Genomic DNA, 20,736 nt, shown 5'->3' with positions numbered 1-20,736 from the left:
AAACTACATTCGTGCACATCTCCTTCGGTCCCCCGGAGCGGTGTTGTTCTTCATTATTAAGGCTGCCACAAGGTTGGGCTTACTATATATCCTGAGGCTTATTTTATGGTAAGGGGCTTTTGGGGTTACGCCTCTGTTCATTATCCCGCGTATTGTGCTGCAATCCTCCTTGTATCCAGACCCATAATGTACACGATGGTAAATAATCAAGTTCTCGTATTTCGTCATCGTGTTGGGTTGGTAAAATTCGTCCATTTTATTTTTTATTGCTGCTTCGATAATTTGATCTGCATAGCCGTTGTTTGTCAGCAGTTGGCGAATTCGATCGAGTTTGTTATGTATGTCTCTCCATGATGAGCTGTTTGTGAAGGCTCTATTGACATACGCACTCACGACAGACTTTTTGTATGAGCATTGCATTCCCCGCGTGCGTTCAAGCAACGGCCAGCATTTATTGCTTTCGTATAAACGGTCGTCTTAAACTGTCCTTGTTGTTTTAACCAGGACATCAGAAATGGCAAAGTCTTCTGCTGGCTGTGCTCTGTGGTGAAGTTGATCACCTGCACAATTATACCATGTATTCCGAAGATTTTATTTACAAAATTTACAAGCTTTCAGGGGCCACTCGGCCACCTGAACAGATACGGCCATACTAGTGATTGAAACCTTATAATATATATATATATATATATATATATATATATATATATATATATATATATATATATATATATATATATATATTATATATATTATATATATGATATATATTATATATATATATATATATATATATAGATATATATATATATATATATATATATATATATATATATATATATATATATATATATATATATATATATATATATATATATATATATATACTATATATATATATATATATATATATATATATATATATATATATATATATATATATAGATTTATGCATATATATATATATATATATATATATATATATCCTATATATATATATATATATATATATATATATATATCTATATATATATATATATATATATATATCTATATCTATACTATATATATCTATCTAAATATATATATATATATATATATATATATATATATATATATATATATATATATATATATATATATATTATATATATATATATATATAAGTATGGAGACAGGAGCAATCACTCAGGGATAGACATATTGGAGTAGGGAGACGCGTTCTTTCTTTCATCCTTATTAGCGCCGACGTTTCGTATCAACTTGATACATTTTTCCAGGCTGAAAACGATTACACATCAATTGCGTATAAGTAAAAAGATACACACAATGTTTACCAACACCAAAATTAAAAACCTTTTAATAAATTAAGAATAAAAACAGAGTAAAAACAGAAACACAGAATAGCAGTGAAAGGGCTAGGAGCGAATACAGAGAAACAAATTAATTAAAAAATAATAATAAATAGAAAATATATAATAATAATAATAATAATAATAATAATAATAATAATAATAAAATAATAATAATAATAATAATAATAATAATAATAGAACGAACAAGACACCTACCCACAGCGGTAGCGTAAGGAGAACTGACACGAAAAATTGTTATGGAAGGGAGTGTAAACAAAACAACAGGTAATTAGGCAATAAACAATTGGGTGGAAGACGATTGGTGGTTAAGAGAAGGTACAGTTAACTTAATCATTTTTGACCAAGGCAGACCTGGGTCACTCATGGAGGCTATTCACCACCTGTACAGGTTGGTGCGACTCTCGAAATAATTATCAAGAAGTCTAAATAGACTAAAAAACGCCCAAAGGGCTCTCTCACAGGCTAAAAGCATGTATGTAGAGAGAAGTGACTTTGAATTTCAGGTCTGCCTAATCAAAAACAACCATTCCAATGTCAAACCTCCCCACTACAGGCAAGGAGAGCCGTTCCAAGAAAGAAGAAGAACGGCGCAATCCATCCATCAAACTGTTTCCACCCATCGTTACCATGTTCACCTATTTCGCCTTGACAGGTGTTTACCTTTTGTGTGACTCTCATTTATTTCCGTATTTTGGGATTATTATCCTCATCCTAATGTGAGTTTTTATCATTAATCATTACTTTTAGCCCATAGTTCATTTTGGTGTTTTCCTTTTGCCAAATACATACGTATTTCGTTGTTAATGGACTTGTCAAGACTGTGTACTCATCCTGACGAAAGCGACGGCCATATTTGTTGTCAGTCATAATGAACTAGGGGGTTCGCTTATATTCCTATGTTCTAAATAAGTTAGCCTAGCTTTAATATTATTTGTTGTGTGTTTTTTATTCATGTTTTACCTTTTCTAGACTGACCTAGGGTCAGTTTTGATATATATGTGTGTTGTTAAATAACTTTCCCCACCCACCCGCCCTCCCCTTCCCTTGTTGTAGGTGTGCTCCCACAGCTGGTAGCCCACATCCCCGTCTCGGTCTTCGGGCCAGGGGTGTTTGGGGGGGGGTACCGTTGGTTCTCCCCCTATCAGCCTTTTGATGGTGAGTAGGAGAACCCAACCCCCGTGAGTTATCTCGTCCTTCGCGGCAGCGCTGTCTCACGGAGGGTGCAGTGCGATATACCTCTTCTATCCTGAACCAGGTATCTGTTCAGGATAGGTGGAAGGCGGCGGCAGGACCGCTTACTTTGAATTAAGGGTGTATTTACTGAGCGGGCATAACCATTTCATGATTGGTTTTTAGTCAACGCGGCAGACATTCGATTGCTAATGTCTGCCCGCGTTGGCGATTCCTCTTCTATCCTGAACCAAATATCTGTTCGGGATAGGTGGATGAAGGCGGCAGGACCGCTTCCATCGAGTTGAATGTGTACTTACTTACTTGAGCGGCATACTATTTTATGAATGTTTTTTAGCAACGCGGCAGACATTCAGATTGCTAATGTCTGCCGCGTTGGCGATTCCTCTTCTATCCTGAACCAAGTATCTGTTCAGGATAGGTGGATGAAGGCGGCAGGACCGCTTCCATCGAGTTGAGGTGTACTTACTTACTTGAGCGGCATACTATTTTATGAATGGTTTTTAGTAACGCGGAAGACATTCAGATTGCTAATGTCAGCCGCATTTGCGATACCTGATTCTATCCTGAACCAGGTATCTGTTCAGGATAGGTGGAAGAATGCAGCAGGACCGCCTCCTTCGAGTTGATGGTGTATTTAACTTGAGCGGCAATACTATTTCATGAATGGTTTTTAGCCCGCGGCAGATATTCAGATTGCTAATGTCTGCCGCGTTGGTGATATACCTCTTCGATCCTGAACCAGGTATGTGTTCAGGATAGGTGGATGAAGGTGACAGGACCGCTTTCTTTGATTTGAGGGTGTATTTACTTGAGCGGCATACTATTTCATGAATGGTTTTTCAGCAACGCGGCAGACATTCAGATTGCTAATGTCAGCCGCGTTGGCGTTAATGACGCCTAGTGTTTGTATATTTTTATGTTTTTTATTCATTCCCTTTCTACATTTTATATTGCTTTAGTCCATTTATCAGCCTTACCTGCCGCCCCGCCACCCCCGCCCCCTTTTTTCATAGTAGCTGCAGGATTATACTGATTGCATTTTGCTGCAGTTGCCGCGATTGCAGCGGCAGGACTTTGAAGGGATTGAATACCTTGATTACATATACCCTGCCGCCCCCCCCTCCCCCTTTCCATAGCAGCTCTAGGATTGCCCTAGTTACATTTTGCTGCGGTTGCGGCAGCGGGGCTATAATTGCAATAATGCTTGTGCTGCGTTGCCGCCTTAAGGTGTGCCGCCCTAAAGTGGGATGCCACCCTTGGGCGGCAAAGGATTTTTTGATGATTTAAACTCAATAGGAAATCCTTCTTCCAGAATGCCCTGCTGTGAATGCAATCACGCAACAGAGGACATAACCCACGACTCGTGCATGGAGCAATTTGTGGCAACTGTGATGGACTATGGGACAAGGCCCGTAATTTGGCCCAAACCGAAGACGCCATCATCGCCTTTAAGGCGCTTACTGCCTGAATTTATGAGTTTGGGGAAAAACTGTTCATGATGTTCATCAGAATTTAAGACACATACTGCGCTTGGATTTTGACTCTTCCTGCTGGATTTCAATCCAGGGTCGGTAATTTCTTTGTCTTTGCTCAAAATGTTGATTTTTTATTAGGTTTAGTCTTGTTTACCTGAACTATTCCTGTAGACTTTCCTTTGACGCGTGTCATCTATAGCAGATAATGGACGACCAAGAAGAGGAGTCTTTAATCTGCAAATTGCACAGGATGTGGCTTCCTCACGGGCTTCTTCTCTGCCGTGAGGTGGTTCTTGAAGTTGATGCATCTCGGAACCTGGCCTCCCGATGCAATACTGGAATCTCAACAACTGTAATTTCTAAGCCTTCTCCTGCGGCCTTTAAAGAACCTCCTATACATGATAAGTTTCTAAGTCTGCCGCCATGCCAAAGTAGTCATACTCGGCATCTAGCGCCAATCTAGATCTCGTGGATTCACGCACTTTCAGGGGAAGTCTACATCCAATCCTCTGCAGCTTCTTCCCACGGTTCTATGAAGGGTGGCTGGTCCAAAGACCCCATCTCTTCAGCAGTGACTCAAGAAGAATGTATTGCCTCTGCCGCCCTTACACAAGTCGCCTCCTGGTCCAGTTAGCCCCTTCCGCCTCAGGGGCGCCGCCCTCTCTGGCTATTCTCAGGATACCTTGGAGATTATCCTTGGAGCAAATTAGGTATATGCAACAGAGGATTGTTACTCTAGAGGAACATCCCTTTAAGATTCTCACTATGATTCCTCGTCTGACGCCACCTCTATCCAGAAGAATATTTCATTAATTAGAAACTCTCAGGAGGCACAGGTTCAAAGAAGAGACGTGGCTCCTCCAAGAACAATGGGCATCATCCCAGTCCGTCAGGCTTATGAGGCCCTTTTTGATCGTCTTACACCCGATCCTGCTGCTATATCAGAATGGAACGACAGCCCCTTCCATCCTCCAGATTCGAAGGGGGAAAGGGCAGTAGTCGTGCATCTAAGAATTTCGTCCCCTACTCTAGTACGGGAGGAAATGACACAGGACAGAGTAGATGTAAGAGATTCATTAAAAACAGCGACCCCGAGTAGGGATAACCTGGGAAGAAGACTCCATTTCTCCCATAACATCTACGGAATACATTAAGACATTTGAAAGGGGAGAATTTTGTTCTCATGGAACCGGCCGTCTTGTTCAATTCTGACAGATTGCAGCCGCTTCCTAAGAATGCTGTTCAAGACGAGCTAGGTGAACATCAGAACTTCCTCAGCTCATTGAACATGACCATCGCAGCGGAAGTTACTAAAGTTAGTATATCCTAGTTTTACCAGAATATTGCACTGATTAACAGTTCCCCTAGGGACTGGTCCCGAAGGATAAGATATTTTTACGTGGCTAGGAACAGTTGGTCACCTAGCAACGGGACCTACAACTTATTATTGGATCCGAACCACATTATATCTTGAAATTAATTTCTATTACCAGAAATAAATTTCTCTGATTTAGCGTTGGCAGAGCCGAGAATAAACTCGTCCAACGAGGAACTAATGGAAGTACCAACCGGACAGACCCCTAAAGAGGATCCTAACTCTTCAGCTCTATGCTTTGTTGAAGATGCCCTTACAGCCATGGTAGACAGCCTACAACCTCTTCGCTAGAAAGAAATATGAATTGAGGAAGCTCGCACTTCCGGGCTGTTTTATGAAAAATATTCCGCTTTCAAAGAACCTCTCTCATGAGGAGCCTGGGAAGGAGTAGTCAACCAAGCTGTTCATCAGGCCAAGTCAATGCTGACCATGCTTGGTTTTAGGAATCCTGCTATGAAGCGCCCTTTCTCACAAAACCTTGGGTAACTTCAGAAGGAATTACCAGAATCAGTACACTTCTTCATCTTCTAACAGATCTCCCCGAGGTACCTCAAGAGGTCGTGGAAAATGTAACCTCGGGGCAGAGGTATGATGTCTCCAGGCACCCCTAGATGTAACCAGTCTTCCAGGGGAGGGTATAAAATCTTTTTAGAATTTGAGGGTTGGCAGGAGACTCCAATACTTTCATCAATATTGTACAAGAGATTCAGGGTCTTGCAATCATAAAGGGGCTGAGGTGGGAGTGGTGCAGTTCTCCATCACACTTCTTCCGTTCATTCTTTCAGGCTTCAATCCACAACTCAAAGAATTTGTTTCATACATGATGAAAATCGGGCAATAGAGGAGACGACCTCCCTCCTCTTTCAGGGCCCCTTATTTTCAGTCCCGAGAAAGATACAACAATCAATACAATGTCCGACCTTCAGAATGACAACTTTGCAAGACGTAAGACCGTTGTTGCCAGTAGGAGCTTTTGCCACCTCCATCGACTTGAAAGACGTCTATAGGCATATTCTGAATTCGATACACCCGTATTACAGGAAGTTCCTCGGATTCAGTCTAGAAGGGAATAAGTTTCGTTTCAAAGCTCAACATTGCTCCAAGAGTATTCACGAAGATCTGCTGTCCAATTCTAAGGGAACTCAGGCAGAAAGGTATCCAGGTATTGATATACCTGGACGACTGGCTGATATGGGCGAATTCAGGAGTGAGTTGTTTAAAGGCAACAAGGATTGTTTTACAGACCCTGTCTGAGTTTGGGTTTTTCTTATCGACATGAAGAAATCAAGATTCACTCTGGAACAGACTTTCAGTGGCTGGGGGTGGTTGGGCCACCACTTCTGGTACCTGTTTCTGCTGGAGAGACAAGGTCATGTCTCTATCTCGGACCCTTTCGTTATTTTTGAAGCAAACATCAGTGTCTTGTCGGCAAGTGGAGCAGATGTAGGGGAGGCTCCAATTTGCATCAATAATCGACCCTGTGGGCAAAGCCATTTTAAAGGGCCCGAATCACTTTTTAATCACGAAGACCAACAGAAAGCAAAGGAATCAGTTATGTCCATTCCCTCCTTTCATCAAGAAGGCTTTAGAAAGATGGATGCATCCAGAGATTTTCTCGGCAGTGATTCCTTTCTGTCCACCTCCACCCAGTCTGGATGTGTACACAGATTACCTCCCAGACAGGCTAGGGGATTCTCACATCTGCAGGGCAGATGTTTCAGGGTGCTGGTCTCTCCTCTCTCAACTTGCCATATAAATATTTTAGAGATACCCGTCGTGTATATTATCCATCAAGAAGCTGAAATCTCCAGCCAGGGATCCACTTCAGATTACACTCAGACAGCGCAACAGCAGTGGCCTGTCTGAACAGGAAGGGGTCCGGGAATTCAAAGCCTCTTAGTGAGTGGACACTCTATTCTGAGGTTTTTTCAGAGGAGAAACCTAACAATGACAGCGTTTCACGTGGCAGGGGTGAGAAATGTTATTTCAGATGCGTTATCCAGAAGCCATCCAATACCATTGGAGTGGTCTCTGGATCAGACATCCTTTCACTATGTTTGCTCCCAGTTGGGGAAGCCCCAATTAGGTCTTTTGCCACGAGAGAGAATTCCCAGTTATCTCACTTCGTTTCTCCAGTGATCGACCTCCTAGCAGTGGAGATCGACACCCTCACATGGGACTGAAACAGGTGGCAAGTAATTTACCTCATTCTTCCAACAAAGATGATCCTCAGAGTGCTCAGTTATTTGGAAAACTTCAGAGGAAAAGCAAAGCTGATAGCCCCATTGTGGACTGCCCAGTCCATGGTTCCCTCTATTGCCAGCAAGGGCGGAAAAAGAAAGACTCATAAATCCTGAATCCAGTACTCTCGCAACTAGTTGGGAGGTAATCGTTGCTTTTGTGCCTCAAAGATTATCCTCCAAATAGCTTGCTGGAGTTTATTATTAAGATTTATAACAAGTTATACTCTAGTGATTCAGCGAAAATTTTATTTAAATCTTTAAGAACTTCTACCAATAGACAATATCAGACTGTGTGGAACTCTTTTATCATTTTATTAGATCTAATAACATTAATAATATTTCAGTGGAAACTATTTTAGCATTCCTGAGAAATCTTTTTAATGACACATTTATCTCCTACCACCATTTCAACTTATAAGTCTGCATTATCTGATCCTCTTAAGCTTGCTTTCAACATTGATGTATCGGTTCATCCATTTCCAGAATTTATGAAAGCCCTTTTTTAACATCAAACCCATGATTCCTTGTACAAAGTTTCTTTGTCTTCAGATAAGGTTTTAATCTTTGCATTGTCTTCAAGGTTCCAAGAGAACCCTTGTGTTAAAGATAGTTTATATATTACATTGTTTCTAATCTCATTTACTACTGAGCTCATATGAATTTCTTGATTTTTCTTCAGAGAGGGTCAGACTGTTTCCTGATCCAAAATGTTTTGGCCAAGAATGAACGTCCTAATTCTAGACGTGAACTGATTTTATCACTAGACTTAAGGATGATTAAGGAGGTCGTCATCCTTTATGTCCGGTGCATAAGTTGGAGAAGTACCTTGTTTAGACTTGCAATACAAAATTTTTGAAAAATTTTTTGTACACCCAGAAAACCTTTACTGCATTATCAATAATAAGTTGAGACTATTTATGCGTCAATTTATTCGTTGGGCTGATCCAGGTTCCTTTCCAGAAATCACGATTTGAGAAAGTCGTAACTTCTTTTGCTTTCCTAAAAGGTATGAATAGCAAAAGAATTTGTGATCTTGTTGGATGGTCTTCTATAACGTTTTCAGAAACATTATTTGAGGGAGATGTCTATTATTTTCCTCGTCTTTTATCGTGCTGGGTTCTGAATCTGGAAGCATATCTTCACAAATTTAATTAATTTGTTTTATATACGTCATTTGTTATCTATTTGTACATAAGGTACTATTTCATATTGTCTAAATATATATTTCTATTATAAGTATATATTTAGATTACAATTTATGTCTGTGTTAACAACATAATGGGGTTGATGTCATGGTGTCAACTGGATACCTGGTATTCTACTTAAGTATAATATGTATACTTTATCTCATTTTTTCTAGTACCGATACCTATCTTTTTAGGTCTGCCTTTATTCATTTTTGAGTTTTGTGGATTATGATTTGGTTAAGGGTTTTTGAGTAAATAACTACTTGTTTACTGCATTTAATTTATTCAATTCTTAACAGAGTCAAGATTCAGAATACTTATATTTAATTATAGTAATAATGAATATTTCTCATTAATTCACAATTCCAATGATATTTCCTCGGTGTATCCCTCTTCATCAGCTGTTTCCTTTCCCTTCCCTTCTTTCCCTTGTCATAAAATTCCCTTTTTTATGACTCTTGGTAAATACTCCATGAGTGACCCAGGTCTGCCCTTCGGTCAAAAAAGGAGGTTTGACGAAGGAAAACATTATTTTGACCAAGGCAGACCTGGGTCACTCAGACCCCACCCTTCATGGTTTTCTTTCCTTTTACATTTCACACAATTCGATAACCACTATATTAACTCAATAGTGAACATGGTAACGATGGGTGGAAACAGTTGATGGATGGATTGCGCCGTTCTTCTTCTTTCTTGGAACGACTCTCCTTGCATGTAGTGGGGAGGTTTGACATTGGAATGGTTGTTTTTTGATTAGGCAGACTGAAATTCAAAGTCACTTCTCTCTACATACATGCTTTTAGCCTGTGAGAGAGCCCTTTGGGCGTTTTTGGTCTATTTAGACTTCTCGATAATTATTTCGAGTCGCACCAACCTGTACAGGTGGTGAATAGTCCTCCATGAGTGACCCAGGTCTGCCTTGGTCAAAAATAATGTTTTCCTTCGTCAAACCTCCTTTTTTGACCGAAGGGCAGACCTGGGTCACTCATGGAGGACTATTCACCACCTGTACAGGTGGGTGCGACTCTCGAAATAATTATCAAGAAGTCTAAATAGACCAAAAACGCCCAAAGGGCTCTCTCACAGGCTAAAGCATGTATATAGAGAGAAGTGACTTTGAATTTCAGGTCTGCCTAATCAAAAACAACCATTCCAATGTCAAACCTCCCCACTACAGGCAAGGAGAGCCGTTCCAAGAAAGAAGAAGAACAGCGCAATCCATCCATCAACTGTTTCCACCCATCGTTACCATGTTCACCTATTTCGCCTTGACAGGTGTTTACCTTTTGTGTGACTCTCATTTATTTCCGTATTTTGGGATTATTATCCTCATCCTAATGTGAGTTTTTTATCATTAATCATTCCTTTTAGCCCATAGTTCATTTGGTGTTTTCCTTTGGCCTAATACGTACGTATTTCGTTGTTAATTGCTTGTCAAGACTGTGTACTCATCCTGAGCAAAAGCGACGGCCATATTTGTTGTCAGCCATAATGAACTAGGGGGTTTGCTTATATTCTTATGTTCTAAAATAAGTTAGCCAAGCTTTTATATTATTTGTTGTGTGTTTTTTATTCATGTTTAACCATTTCTAGACTGACCTAGGGTCAGTTTTAATATATGTGTGTGTAAATATCTTTGCTTTGCGGGATGTGTTTTTTATCCCTTCATGAGGGTAGGCTATGGTTAGGTACCATCCTCCCCAAACCAGCCCTCCCCTTCCTGAGGTGGTGCTCCAGCTGGTAGCCCTCCCCCTCTCGGTCTTCGGCCAGGGTGTTTGGGGTACCGTTGGTTCTCCCCCTATCAGCCTTTTGATAGTGAGTATCTCGTCCTTCGCGGCAGCGCTGTCTCACGGAGGGTGCAGTACGATATACCTCTTCTATCCTGAACCAGGTGTTCAGGATAGGTGGAAGAAGGCGGCAGGACCGCTTCCTTTGAATTGAGGGTGTAATTTTATACTTGAGGCGGCGGCATAACCATTTCATGATTGGTTTTTTTAGCAACCGCGGGCAGACATTCAGATTGCTAATGTCTGTCCGCGTTTGGCGATTCCTCTTCTATTCTGAACCAGGTATCTGTTCAGGATAGGTGGAAGAAGGCGGCAGGACCGCTTCCTTCGAGTTGAAGGTGTACTTACTTGAGCGGCATAGTATTTCATGAATGGTTTTTAGCAACGCGGCAGACATTCAGATTACTAATGTCTGCCGCGTTGGCGATACCTGATCTATCCTGAACCAGGTATCTGTTCAGGATAGGTGGAAGAAGGCAGCAGGACCGCCTCCTTCGAGTTGAGGGTGTATTAGTTGAGCGGCATACTATTTCATGAATGGTTTTTAGCACGCGGCAGATATTCAGATTGCTAATGTCTGCCGCGTTGGTGATATACCTCTTCTATCCTGAACCAGGTATCTGTTCAGGATAGGTGGATGAAAGTAACAGGACCGCTTCCTTTGATTTGAGGGTGTATTTACTTGAGCGGCATACTATTTCATGAATAGTTTTCAGCAACGCGGCAGACACTCAGATTGCTAATGTCAGCCGCGTTGGCGTTAATGACGCCTTGTGTGTATATGTTTTTCTTTTATGTATTTTATTCATTCCCTTTCTACAGTTTTTTATATTGCTTTAGTCCATTTATCAGCCTTACCTGCCACCCCCCGCCCCCTTTTTTCATAGTAGCTGCAGAATTATACTGATTGCATTTTGCGGCAGTTGCCGCGATTGCAGCGCAGGACTTTGAAGGGATTGAATACCTTGATTACATATACCCTGCCGCCCCCCCCTTCCCCTTTCCTTTCCATAGCAGCTCTAGGATTGCCCTAGTTACATTTTGCTGCAGTTGCGGCGGCGGGGCTATAATTGCAATAATGCTTGTTGCTGCACCGCCGCCTTAAGGTGTGCCGCCCTAAAAAAGTGGGATGCTACCCTTGGGCGGCAGAGGATTTTTTTTTTTTTTTTTTTTTTTTTTTTTTTTTTTTTTTTGATGATGATTTAAATCAATAGGAATCCTTATTTCAGAATGCCCTGCTGTGAATGCAATCACGCAACAGAGGACATAAACCCACGACTCGTGCATGGAGCAATTTGTGACAACTGTGATGGACTATGGGACAAGGCCCTTAATTTGGCCCAAAACGAAGACGCCATCATCGCCTTTAAGGCGCTTACTGACTGAATTTATGAGTTTGGGAAAAACTGTTCATGATGTTCATCAAAATTTAAGACATACTGCGCCTGGATTGACTCTTCCTGCTGGGATCTCAATCCAGGGTAGGTAATTTCTTTGTCTTTGCTAAAACAAAAATGTTGATTTTTTTTTAGGTTTAGTCTTGTTTACCTGAACTATTCCTGAAGACTTTCCTTTGACGCGTGTCCTCTATAGCAGATAATGGAGCCGACCAAGAAGAGGAGTCTTTATCTGCAATTGCACAGGATGTGGCTTCCTCAAGGGCTTCTTCTCTGCCGCGAGATGGTTCTTGAAGTTGATGAATCTCGGAACCTGCCTGATGCGATACTGGAATTCAACAACTGTAATTTCTAAGCATTCTTCTGCGGCCTTTAAAGAACCTCCTATACATGATAAGTTTTTACGTCTGCCGCCCTGCGTCATACTCGGCTCGTAGCTCCAATCTAGATCTCGTGGATTACACAACTTTCAGGGGAAGTCGACATCCAAATCCTCTGCAGCTCTTCCCAAAACAAAGGTTCTATGAAGGGTGGCTCGTCCAAAGACCCCATCTCTTCAGCAGTGACTCAAGAAGAATGTATTGCCTCTGCCGCCCTTACACAGTCGCCTCCTGGTCCCAGTTAGCCCCTTCCGCCTCAGGGGCGCCGCCCTCTTTGGCTAATTCTCAGGATACCTTGGAGATTATCCTCGGAGCAATTAGGGATATGCAACAGAGGATTGTTACTCTACAAGAACATCCCTTTAAGAATCTAACTATGATTCCTCGTCTGACGCCACCTCTATCGAGAATATTTCATTAATTAGAAACTCTCAGTAGGCACGGGTTCAAAGAGACGTGGCTCCTCTAAAAAACAATGGGCATCATCCCAGTCCGTCAGGTTTATGAGGCCCTTTTTGATCGTCTTACACCCGATCCTGCTGCTATATCAGAATGGAACGACAGCCCCTTCCATCCTCCAGATTCGAAGGGGGAAAGGGCAGTAGTCGTGCATCTAAGAATTTCGTCCCCGACTCTAGTACGGGAGGAAATGACACAAGACAGAGGTAGATGGAAGAGATTCATTAAAAACGGCGACCCCGAGTAGGGATAAACCTGGGAAGAAGACTCCATTTCTCCCATAACATCTACAGAATACATTAAGACATTTGAAAGGGGAGAATTTTGTTCTCACGGAACCGGCCGTCTTGTTCAATTCTGACAGATTGCAGCCGCCTCCTAAGAATGCTGTTCAAGACGAGCTGGGTGCACATCAGAACTTCCTCAGCTCGTTGAACATGACCATCGCAGCGGATGTACTAAAGTTAGTATATCCTAGTTTTACCAGAATACTGCGCTGATTAAGTTCCCCTAGGGCTGGTCCCGAAGGATAATAATATATTTTTTTTTTTTTTTTTTTTTTTTTTTTTTTTTTTTTTTTTTACGTGGCTAGGAACCAATTGGTCACCTAGCAACGGGACCTACAACTTATTGTTGGATCCGAACCACATTATATCCTGAAATTAATTTCTATCACCAGAAATAAATTTCTCTGATTTAGCATTGGCAGAGCCGAGAATCAACTTCGGACCACCGGATGGGTAGCCTAATGAGAACCACTCGTCCAACGAGGAACTAATGGAATTACCAACCAGACAGACCCCTAAAGAGAATCATAACTCTTCAGCTCTATGCGGTTTTTTGAAGATGCCCCTTACAGCCATGGTAGCAGCTACAAGCTCTTCGCTAGAAAGAAATATGAATTGAGGAAGCTCGCACTTCCGGGCTGTTTTATGAAAAATATTCCGCTTTCAAAGACCTCTCTCATGAGGACGCCTGGGAAGGTAGTCACCCAAGCTGTCCATCATGGCCAAGTCAAGCTGACCATGCTTGGTTTTAGGAATCCTGCTACGAAGCGCCCTTTCTCACAAGACCTTGGGTAACTTCAGAAGGAATTACCAGAATCAGTACATTCTTCATCTTAACAGATGTCCCCGAGGTACCTCAAGAGGTCGTGGAAAATGTAACCTCGGGGCAGAGGTATGATGTCTCCAGGCACCCCTAGATGTAACCAGTCTTCCAGGGGAGGGGTAAATCTTTTTAGAATTTGAGGGTTGGCAGGAGACTCCAATACTTTCATCAATATTGTACAAGAGATTCCAGGTCTTGCAATCATAAAGGGGCTGAGGTGGGAGTGGTGCAGTCCTCCATCACACTTCCATTCATTCTTTCAGGCTTCAATCCACAACTCAAAGAATTTGTTTCATACATGATGAAAACCGGGGCAATAGAGGAGACGACCTCCCTCCTCTTTCAGGGCCCTTATTTTTCAGTCCCGAGAAAGATACAACAAAAGACGGATCATCTTGACTGTCAACCCTCAACAATCAATACAATGTCCGACCTTCAGAATGACAACTTTGCAAGACGTAAGATTGTTGTTGCCAGTAGGACCTTTTGCCACTCTTTCGACTTGAAAGACGCCTATAGGCATATCTGAATTTCCGACACACCCATATTACAGAAGTTCCTCAGACTCAGTCTAAAAGGGAGGAAGTTTCGTTTCAAAGCTCTACCTTTCGGACTCAACATCGCTCCGAGAGTATTCACGAAGATCTGCCGTCCAATTCTGAGGGAACTCAGGCAGAAAGGTATCCAGGTATTGATATACCTGGACGACTGGCTGATATGGGCGAATTCGGGAGTGAGTTGTTTAAAGGCAACAAGGATTGTTTTACAGACCCTGTCTGAGTTGGGGGTTTTTCTTATCGACATGAAGAAATCAAGATTACTCCGGAACAGACTTTCAGTGGCTGGGGGGGTGGGGGTTGGGACACCACTTCTGGGTACCCTGTATCTGCTGAGAGACAAGTCAGGTCTCTATCTCGGACCCTTTCGTTATTTTTGAAGCAAACATCAGTGTCTTGTTGGCAAGTGGAGCAGATGTTGGGGAGGCTCCAATTGCATCAGTAGTCGACCCTGTGGGCAAAGCCATTTAAAGGGCCTGAATCCCTTTTTAATCACGAAGACCAACAGAAAGCAAAGGGATCAGTTATGTCCATTCTCTCCTTTCATCAAGAAGGCTCTAGAAAGATGGATGCATCCAGGAGATTTGCTCGGCAGTGATTCCTTTCCGTCCACCTCCACCCAGTCTGGATGTGTACACAGATGCCTCCCAGACAGGCTAGGGGATTCACACATCTTAAGGGCAGATGTTTCAGGGTGCATGGTCTCATCCTCTCTCAACTTGCCATATAAATATTTTAGAGATACCCGTCGTGTATTGCCATCAAGAAGCTGAATCTCCAGCCAGGGATCCAATTCAGATTACACTCAGACAGCGCAACAGCACTGGCCTGTCTAAACAGGAAGGGTCCGGGAATTAAAGCCTCTTAGTGGAGAGGACTCTCATTCTGAGGTTTTCTCAGAGGGGAAACCTAACAATGACAGCGTTTTCACGTGGCAGGGGTGAGAAATGTTATTTCAGATGCGTTATCCAGAAGCCATCCAATACCATCAGAGTGGTCTCTGGATCAGACATCCTTCCACTATGTTTGCTCCCAGTTGGAGATGCCCCAATTAGATCTTTTGCCACGAGAAAGAATTCCCAGTTACCTCACCTCGTTTCTCCAGTGATCGACCTCCTAGCAGTGGAGGTCGACGCCCTCACATGGGACTGGAACAGGTGGCAAGTAATTTACCTGTTTCTTCCAACAAAGATGATCCTCAGAGTGCTCAGTTATTTGGAAAGCTTCAGGGGAAAAGCAAAGCTGATAGCCCCATTGTGGACTGACCAGCCATGGTTCCCTCTGTTGCCAGCAAGGGCAAAAAGAAAGACTCATAATCCTGAATCCAGTACTCTCGCAACTAGTTGGGAGGAATCGTTGCTTTTGTGCCTCAAAGATTCTCCTCCAAATAGCTTGCTGGAGTTTATGATTAAGATTCATAACAAGTTATGCTCTAGTGATTCAGCAAGAATTTTATTTAAATCCTTAAGAACTTCTACCAATAGACAATATCAGACTGTGTGGAACTCTTTTTGTCATTATATTAGATCTAATAATATTAGTAAGATTTCAGTGGAAACTATTTTAGCATTTCTGAGAAAACTTTTTAATGACAGACATTTATCTCCTACCACAATTTCAACTTATAAGTGCATTATCTAATCCTCTTAAGCTTGCTTTCAACATTGATGTATCGGTTCATCCATTTCCAGAATTTATGAAAGCCCTTTTTTAACATCAAACCCATGATTCCTTGTACAAAATTTCTTTGTCTTCAGAGAAGGTTTTTAAACTTTGCATTGTCTTCAAGGTTCCAAGAGAACCCTTTTGTTAAAGATATTTTATATATTACATTGTTTCTAATCTCATTTACTACTGAGCTCATATGAATTTCTTGATTTTTCTTCAGAGAGGGTCAGACTGTTTCTTGATCCAAAATTTTTTGGCCAAGAATGAACGTCCTAATTCTAGACGTGAACTGATTTTTATCACTAGACTTGAGGATGATTAAGGAGGTCGTCATCCTTTATGTCCGGTGCATAAGTTGGAGAAGTACCTTGTTTAGACTTGCAATACAAAATTTTTGAAAAAATTTTTGTACACCCAGAAAACCTTTCTGACATATCAATTAATAAGTTGAGACTATTTATGCGTCAATTTATTCGTTGGGCTGATCCAGGTTCCTTTCCCAGAACTCACGATTTGAGAAAAGTCGCAACTTCTTTTGCTTTCCTAAAAGGTATGAATAGCAAAAGAATTTGTGATCTTGTTGGATGGTCTCCTATAACGTTTTCAAAAAAAAAAAAAAAAAAAAACATTATTTGAGGGAGATGTCTATTATTTTCTTGTCTTTTATCGTGCTGGGTTCTGAATCTTTAAGCATATCTTCATAAATTTAATTAATTTGTTTTATATACGTCATTTGTTATCTATTTGTACATAAGGTACTATTTCATATTGTCTAAATATATATTTCTATTATAAGTATATATTTAGATTACAATTTATGTCTGTATTAACAACATAATGGGGTTGATGTCATGGTGTCCACTGGATACCTGGTATTCTACTTATTAAGTATAATATGTATACTTTATCTCATTTTTTCTAGTACCGATACCAATCTTTTTAGGTCTGCCTTTATTAATTTTTGAGTTTTTGTGGATTATGATTTGGTTAAGAGTTTTTGAGTAAATAACTACTTGTTTACTGCATTTAATTTATTCAATTCTTAACAGAGTCAAGATACAGAATACTTATATTTAATTATAGTAATATTGAATATTTCTCATTAATTCATAATTTCCAATGTATTACCTCAGGATACATCAATTAGCTATTTTTTCAGGTGTATCCCTTTTCCATCAGCTGTTTCCTTTCCCTTCCCTTCTTTCCCTTGTCATAAAATTCCCTTTTTTATGACTCTTGGTAAATACTCCATGAGTGACCCAGGTCTGCTCTTCGGTCAAAAAACGAGGTTTGACGAAGGAAAACATTATTTTTGACCAAGGCAGACCTGGGTCACTCAGACCCCACCCTTCATGGTTTTCTTTCCTTTTACACTTCACACAGTTCGATAACCACTATATTAACTCAATAGTGAACATGGTAACGATGGGTGGAAACAGTTGATGGATGGATTGCGCTGTTCTTCTTCTTTCTTGGAACGGCTCTCCTTGCCTGTAGTGGGGAGATTTGACATTGGAATGGTTGTTTTTGATTAGGCAGACCTGAAATTCAAAGTCACTTCTCTCTATATACATGCTTTTAGCCTGTGAGAGAGCCCTTTGGGCGTTTTTGGTCTATTTAGACTTCTTGATAATTATTTCGAGAGTCGCACCCACCATGAGTGACCCAGGTCTGCCTTGGTCAAAAATAATGTTTTCCTTCGTCAAACCTCGTTTATTGATTCAAGGGTGGTTAGTTCGTCTATATGTCGGGTTCTTCCTACAATATTAAAATGACTGGCATCTATGTGTGTTTTGCAACTTTTACTGTGATTTCTTATGTTAGATTGTTCTGGATTTGATAGTCGACACCCGTTCTATAGCTAATTCTTTGATGAGAGGAAATTCGGACTTTTAGGCAGCCTCCTGGTGCAACCGATGTAAGTGCCGAGATCACATCTGGGACAATTATACTTATAAACGACACCGGAGGCAAACAGGGGACTGATCTTATCCTTACCATGGAAGAGTGAGCCGATAGTTCGGGGGTTTATGGGAATTAGTTTCAAATTAAGGGCAGGCAATTGCTCATTGAATAAGTTGATGCACTTTTTCCTAAATTTATTATTATGGAGAAAGGGAAATCTAGCAAACATATGGAGCTTGGGGACACTATGGACTATTGGGGGTGGATTGAACTTCAGATCAAGTAGCTTTTCAAGGGATCTATGAAAAATTGCTGGAGGGAAATAATTATCCTTAAAGTAATCAGCAAGGAAAGTCACTTCAGTATGAAAGGTAGACCAGCTTGATGTCAGATTAATGGCTCTATGAAGGAGAGTTGACACGGAATTCATTTTAAAGTTAAAAAAAACATGAGCTATAAAAATTGGTCCCCAGGCCAGTAAAGGTGCTCTTTCTATAAATACCAGTATGAAAGCCAAACTCGTCCTTGGATATCCTCACATCAAGGAACGGAAGTGAATTCTGAGTTTCTGTTTCAACCGTAAATCTAATGTTATGGTGTTGGTGGTTTAAATACTCAAGAAAGGTATCAGCATGGTAATTACATCTGAACAAGAGTGGGCGGAAATTAGGGGGTCATACATCTAGAGCTCGCTCCTCCAGGGAGCACATAAATATGTTAGCAAAAGTAGGACCCAGAGGGCTTCCCATGGCCATCCCCTCAGTCTGCTTAAAAACCGTATTATTAAAAACAAAGGGCGTGTCCAACACGGCTAATTCTAAAAGCAACTTGAATTGAGTTCTATTAAAATGGTTGAACAAGCAATCGTCAGTGGGAAATAGCCTGTCTAAAATGATGTTGATAGTCTCGACAACGGGAACATTTGTAAACAGAGATTCCACGTCAAAGCTCGCCATGTACAAATCTGAGTCCTGCGTGATAATGTCATCTTTAAAGGAGGCCGAGTTTATTAATGTATATTTGTTGTGAGTCAGTGGTTGGAGTAAAGGGACAAGAAATTTGGCGAGTTTATAGCTAGCAGTGTTAACGGAAGAAAGGATGGGTCTCAAAGGAATTCCTTCATTGTGTATCTTTGGCAGTCCGTACATAAGTCCATATGTAGATCCTGTTACAAAAAGGTCCTGAAATAAATATCCTTGTATTAACAGCGCGAGCATACTAGAATGATTTTTTTTTTCATAAAAAAACAAGAAGGCTATGATCACAAAAATACTTGTACTGTAACAGCTGAATCATGGATGAATACTTTGCCTTTATACCTATACATCTACATAGAATACTTCTCATTAGTCTAATAATCAACTAGAAATAGCTACAATTTGAAACCATGATTGGAATTTGACCATTATGTTATAATTTATTAAGAAAAGAGCATATTACTCCTACTCTCCTTTTTCAGGTATTATTTTTTAAGATCATAACAGAAATATGATCATTAGTTTACCTTTTTGATATATATACTATATATCTGTATATATAAAAATGGATATCTGTATGTATGAGTGTGCGACATACACTTTTAAATGCGTTGAGCAATTTCAACCAAACTTGGTGTACAAATAACCTAGCACCTGAGGAAGAATGGGTTTTGGGGGCGGGGCTAAGGCATCACTTGCACTAAAGTTATGGTACTAAAGTGATGAAAATAAAAATAACTGAAAGCAAAAGATATTAGTGACTAATCTATAGTTTTTTTATGTCGTTGAGATGATTAATGACACTCTCGATGCCCTTTTAGTCTAAGCTCAGACCAAATAAGGAATGGGGGTGTGGAAGGGACAGTAAGGGGTAACTTAGAAATAACTGAAAATGACAGATATGAGTGTCTAATACATATTTTTGGAGGTTGTGAGATGAATAGCGACACTTCCTATACCCTTAAGTGCAAGTTTAGCCCCGATCGAATGGGGGTTGACATAACAGATAATGCCATGTATTACTGTCTAATCCATAGTTTTTGAGTTTGCTGGGATGAATAGTGACGCTTCTGATGGCCTTGAACTCAAAGCTTACCACCAAGAGAAAGGAGGAATGAGAAGGGGTCGGAAGGGGATGACATTCCAAAATAACCTTAAACAACAGATATTACTCTAATTTATGGTTTTCAAGATCACAGAGATGGATAGTAAAACTTCCAATGTACTTTAAGTCCAAGTTTGGTCCCGAAAGAAACGGGGGTGAGAAGGGGGTGGGAAGGTTGTAATATCCAAAAATAACTGAAAACTACAGATATTAGTGTCTGATCCATAGCTTTTGAGGTCACTGAGATGAATAGTGACGCTCCAGATGCCTTTTAGTCCAAGTTCAGCCGCGATAGGAAGGGGTATTATTATTATTATTATATTATTATTATTATTATTATTATTATTATTATTATTATTATTATTTTAATTGACTCACCATTGCCGCTTTGCTTTTGGGCCACTATTAAGACTTTGCTGTCTCCCTTCTCGAAAACGACTGGAAAATCGTTGTTCTAACGGTTTTTTTTTTTTTTTCGGTCCAGCCCCAAAATTCGAGCACGTCACAGCTGTAAAGATCTCGAGCAATGGAGATAAGATGT

This window comes from Macrobrachium nipponense, chromosome 7 (genome assembly GCF_015104395.2).
Source record: "Macrobrachium nipponense isolate FS-2020 chromosome 7, ASM1510439v2, whole genome shotgun sequence".
Taxonomy (NCBI): Eukaryota; Metazoa; Arthropoda; class Malacostraca; order Decapoda; family Palaemonidae; genus Macrobrachium; species Macrobrachium nipponense.
This window is presented reverse-complemented; position numbering follows the sequence as displayed.